The sequence below is a fragment of the Sminthopsis crassicaudata genome, chromosome 6 (assembly GCF_048593235.1).
Source record: "Sminthopsis crassicaudata isolate SCR6 chromosome 6, ASM4859323v1, whole genome shotgun sequence".
Taxonomy (NCBI): domain Eukaryota; kingdom Metazoa; phylum Chordata; class Mammalia; order Dasyuromorphia; family Dasyuridae; genus Sminthopsis; species Sminthopsis crassicaudata.
In genome coordinates, this window is record NC_133622.1 from 149,802,735 (window position 1) to 149,808,734 (window position 6,000).

Here is a 6,000-nt window from a genome sequence, read left to right on the forward strand (position 1 = left end):
AATAAAGTGTTGGAGTCCAGCTCCTGTAGTGAAATGAAGTATGTGACATACGGGGGGGGCCAGGCAGAGAAGTCCTGTTTGTGGACTCTTTGAAGTTTATTGATCAGAGGCACAAACATATAAATACCTCAAATGCTCATAGGTTTGATACAAAGTGCACTCTTTTAAAATTCCTATAGCCTAACAAAATCTACTATGATGTAAAATCCTTTAAGCTCCAGATCTTGGTTACTTAGACAGAGATAAAAATAGTTGAAATATGCATCAGAGTAAAGTTTATTGTACCATTATCTCATGTATCTTTCTCCCAAATACCTTTAGTCTCCTTGTAGACATTCTTTCCTGTCCTAAATTCAAAGGTTTAACTTTTAATCCAAAAAGTAGTGTTTGCATTTTGCTTCAGTTGCTAGATTATTAATTTATTATATTGACAAGCAATCTCTACTATTTCAATAAGGGAGTTTTGGTGAGCCAAGTTACTGAAAGACTCAAAACTTGGAATGGAGTCTTACCTACAGACCTACCTTATAATAAAGCAGGCAGCATTGCTCAGTTCTTACTTTGTTTCTTTTTTCTGCTATTAAGGATCATCTTTGAACTGGAAATATTGCAGGAATAAATGTGTGAATACTTGTTCACTTGATCAGTTTAAGTTACCTGTCTAAAATGAACTGAGTTATACAGTACTGAAAGAACAGGCAGATGCCTTTGTGGAGTCATTTTTTTTGGAATCTTTAAAAGATCATGGAGAATTAGAAATATACCATTGAATTAGAGAACAAATATTATTCTTTTTTTTTTTTTTACTTTAATTTTTGACAGAATTCTAAGATGTATTGTAGAAGAGATGGTTAGTAAACATTAGGGGAAAAATCAGTGAACATAAAGAGCTGGTGTGGATTAGTCAAGTTTGGTCAGACATGAATTGTAAAGTCTGGATCTTGGTACCAGCCTGAGTCCTTGGTCTTAGAAGAGAAGTGAAGAGGTGGGACTCACATGGATGGTCAAACATGGAGTCCATTTATTCCAAATTTTCTCAGCCTTATATACCTTAATACCCTTATATAATCATAGCACATTGAGCATAAGCTAACTATATACTATGCATGTGGAACCACATAAACAAATTGCTGTTGTATATAGATGACTCTTTGCTACTCAGTATCACTTTGCTTTAATTACAACACAAGTCACTGCCTCCTGACTTCTCAGGAAGACTGAAAGCCCTTAAGAGAGATGGGGAGCCGAATCAGTCATTGTCAACAGGTTCCCTCTGGGCTGAAGGGTCTTATACCTCACCTAGAGTTCCCCCACTATCTGTGGCCTTCTATAATGAACAATCTAGTTTCATTTTCTGAGTAGATGGCTGTACTAGCAGATAAGAAATATGCTGTCAATATAGTTTACCTCAAAGTCTGACAAAATCTCTCATATTATTATTGACAATATAAAAGTTCAAATTTAAGTGACAATACATTAGGTGTACTTGAAACTAGTTGAATGGGCTGGTCTAATGAATGGTTAATGCTTATATTTAAACATGAAAGGAGTTCTTTAGGGGTTTTAATTTGGTGTTGTGCTGTTTAAACATTTTAAAAATTCGGGTTGAATGAAAGCTTCAGTGTGATGCTTAACAAATTATAGATTTCACAAAATCAAATTCATGAGAATAACATGGTAGGAAACATCATTAAACAGCAAAGAGTATGAAAAATATGTGAAGTACTTAATGGATTCCAAGCTCAATGAGAGTCAAAAGTATGTTATAGCAACCAAAAAAGCTAATGGAATCTTAAACCAGATTATTTGAGGAATTATTTCACAATTGTTGTGAAAGAAGAAACAGATTAAAAAGAAAAAAAATGCAATGAAGAAAAAAGTAAGGGAAGAAAGATGATTTAATCTGAATTCTATCAATTCTTTATCTGGTTTTGGATAGCATTTTCCTTCCTGAGTTGTTTGAACTTGTCTTGGATCATTGTGTTGCTGAAAAAAACTAAGTCAGTCATAGCTGGTTCACACTATGCTGCTGATTGAATGTTTTCTTGGTTCTATCCATTCACTTTTCATCAGTTCATACAAATCTTTTCAAGTTTCTTGGAAATCTGTCTGTTAATCATTTCTTTTTTCACAAAAGTATTCCATTTCATCCATATACCATATCTTAGTCAAGTATTCTTCAATTTATGGCAAATTAATTGCCAATATTTTGTCAACACAAAAAGGCCTGTAATAAAGCTTCTTTTCCCTTTCTTATGTTCTCTTTGGAATTAAAACCTTGTAGTGGCATTGCTGGGTCAAAGGGTATGCACAGTTTGGCTGCCCTTTGTTCATAGTTCCAAATTGCTTTCCAGATCAGTTCACAATTCCAACTTCAAACAGCTTCTCACTTTCCTTTTTTTATCACCTTGCTCAATCTGATACTTTTGAAGTGGTATCTCAGAACTGTTTTAGCTTGCACTTTTCTAATTATAAGTAAAGTCTTTGGGTTTATCAAATACTAGATTACTTTTATCATTGACTACTTATGTATTATGTACTAAGTCTATTCCACTCATCCAGTGCTTTATTTCTGAAGTGGTACTAGATAGTTTGGAAGCTTTATAATATAGTTTTATAATATAATTTTAGATTTGGTATTACTAGGGTACATTCTTTTGTATTCCCTCCATTAATTTCCTTGATATTCTTGACCTTTTATTCTTCCAGTTGAATTTTGTTATTTTTCCCCATAGCTTCATCAGATAGTTGGTTTTTGTTTGTTTGTTTGTTTTTTGGTAGTTTGATTGCTATGGTACTGAATAAGTAAATTAGTTTGGGCAGAATTGAAATGTATATTATATTGGCTCAGTCTACTTCTGATCAATTGATACTTTTCCAATTGTTTAACCCTAACTTTATTTTTGTGAAGACTGTTTTGTAATTGTGTTCATGTAGTTTCTGGATTTGTTTTCACAGGTAGGGCTCCTAAAAGTATCTTATATTGTTTACAATTATTTAAAATGGGATTTCTCTTTTTATCTCTTGCTGCTGGGCTTTGTTGGTAATGTATGAAAATGCTGAGGATTTTTGTGGACTTATCCTAAATCTTGCAACTTTGATAAAGTTGTTAATTATTTTGAGTAGCATTATAGTTGATGCTTTATTGTTCTTTAATATACCATCATATAATTTGCTAACAGTGATAGTTTTGTTTCCTCATTTCCTGTTCTAATTTCTTCAATGTCTTTTTCTTCTCTTACTGGTAAAATTTACATTTCTAATAAAAAATTAAATAGTGATAATGGGCATCCTTGTTTCACCCCAATCTTATTGGGAAAGCTAGCTTATCTCTATTACAGATAATTCTTGCTGATGGTTTTAGATAGTTACTGCTTATCTTTTTAAGGAATGCTCCCTTTATTCCTATACTCAGTAGTGTTTTTTTTAAACTAGGAATGTGTGCCGTATTGTGTCAAAAATTAATTTTAAAGTATCTATTGAGATAAGTATGTTTTCCGTTGGTTTTCTTATTGAGATGGGCAATTATGTTGATGGTCTTTCTAACATTGGACCAATCCTGCAAAACTATTATAAACCATAACATGTAATCTTTGTAACATATTGCTGTAACTGTCTTGGTAGCATTTAAAAAAATTGTATCAATATTCAGTAGAGAAATGAGTCTATGATTCTCTTTGTTTTAGTTCTTTCTGGTTTAGGTATCAGCAACATATTTGTGACATAAAAGGAGTTTGGTAAGACTTCTTTTCATATTTTTTCAAATAATCTATATTGTATTAGAAGAACTTGTTATTTATAAGCTTGGTAGAATTCATTTGTGAACCCATCTGGCTCTGCGAAATTTTTCTCCAGGAGTTCATTAATGGTTCATTCAATTTCTTTTTCTAAGATGGGATTATTTAGGCATTCTATTTCCTGATCTGTCAATCTAGGTAATTTATAGTTTCATAAATATTCATTGATTTTGCTTAGATTGTCACATTTATTGACATATAATTGGGCAAAATATTTCCTATGATTGCTTTAATTTCTTCTTCATTGGTGATAATTTCATCCTTTTCATTTTTGATACTGGAGTTTTGGTTTTCTTCTTTTAAAAAAAATTAAATTAAACAATGGTTTATCTATCTTATGTATGCTGAGGTAATTAGGGTATTTCTGTGTTTCCCCAGGGTAACATTGAAGCAAGTGATGGTCAGACTACTGGAGTATGCCTGTTTGGCCAGGACTACACAGAAACATGGTGATTCCTGGTGCCGGAATCTTCGCCCCAACATCAAATAATCCAATATATTTTAAACATGTGCAATTCTTCTATACATATTTCCACAAATATCATGCTGCACAAGAAAAATCAGATCAAAAAGGGAAAAAAATGAAAAAGAAAGCAAAATGCAAGCAAACAACAATAAAAAGAGTGAAAATATTGTGTTGTGATCCACATTCAGTTCTCACAATCCTCTCTCTGAGTGCAGATGGCTCTCTTCATCACAAGGCCATTGGAACTATCCTGAATCATCTCATTGTTAAAGAGAACCATGTCCATCAGAATTAATCATTTTATAATCATGCTGTTGCCTTGTATAATTATCTCCTGGTTCTGTTCATTTCATTTAGCATCAGTTCATGCGAGTCTCTCCAGGCCTCACTGTAATCATCCTGCTGGTTGTTTCTTACAGAAAAATAATATTCCATAACATTCATATACCATAACTTATTTAGCCATTCTCCAACTGATGAGTATTCACTCAGTTTGCAGTTTCTTGCCACTACAAAAAAGTCTGCCACAAACATTTTTGCACATGTGAGTTCCCTTTCCTTCCTTTAACATCTCTTTGGGATACAAGTCCAGTAGAAACACTGCTGGATCAAAGGGTATACACAATTTGATAGTTCTTTGGGCATAATTCCAAGTTGCTTTCCAAAATGGTTGAATCAGTCACAACTCCACCAACAATGTATGTGTCCTAGTTTTCCTTCATCCCTTCCAACATTATCTTTTCCCATCATCTTAGCCAATCTGAGAGGTGTATGATACCTCAGAGTTGTCTTAATTTGCATTTGTCTAATCAATAGTGATTTAGAGCACCTTTTTAATATGACTAGAAATGGTTTCAATTTCTTCATCTGAAAATTGTCTGTTCATATCCTTTGACCATTTATGAACTGAGAAATGGATTGTATAAATGAGTCAATTTTTTCTATAATTTAGAAATGAGACCTTTATCAGAACCTCTAAATGTAAAATTTTCCCAGTTTATTGCTTCTTTTCTAATCTTGTCTGCATTGGTTTTGTTTGTATAAAAACTTTTAAACTTAATATAAGCAAAATTATCCACTTTGTATTCTATAATGAAGTTCTTTTATAGCTTCAAATTCCTTCCTTCTCCACAGATCTGAGAAGTAAACTATCCTTTTAAATAATTGTTTTGACAACCATTGCTTTATAATATAGTTTTAGGTATGGCACAGTTAGGTCACTTTCATTTTTTCATTAATTTACTTCAAATTCTTGACCTTTTGTTATTCTAGATGAACTTTGTTATTATTTTTTTCTAGCTGTGTTAATTAATTTCTTGAGAGTTTGATTGGTATGGCACTAAATAAGTAGATTACTTTAGGTAATATTGTCATTTTTATTATATTAGCTTGGCTTGTCTATGAGCACTTGATATTTTTCTAATTGATTAGATCTGACTTTCTTTGTGTGGAAAGTATTTTGCAATTATGTTCATATACTTCCTGATTGTGTCTTGGCTGTTATTTTAAATAGAATTTCTCACTTCATCTCTTGCTGCTGGACTTTACTGGTAATATATGGAAATGATGATGATTTATGTAGATTTATTTTTATACTGCAACTTTGCTAAAGTTGTCAATTGTTTCTGGTAATTTTTTAGTAGATTCTCTGTAGTTCTCTAAGTATACCCACATATTATCTGTAAAGAGTGATAATTTGGTTTCCTCATTACCTATTCTAATTTCTTTAATCTCTTT

General features: G+C 32.2%; 1 long non-coding RNA gene across 1 annotated transcript in view; it reads left to right on the forward strand.

Annotated features, from left to right (window-relative positions):
- Positions 1-5,576, forward strand: part of LOC141547767 (uncharacterized) — a 100,648-nt gene extending 95,072 nt beyond the window's left edge. The window contains exon 3 of the long non-coding RNA XR_012483618.1: positions 4,176-5,576. This is a non-coding gene — a long non-coding RNA (uncharacterized LOC141547767). The remainder of the gene's footprint in view (positions 1-4,175) is intronic.
- Positions 5,577-6,000: the final 424 nt, after the last annotated feature.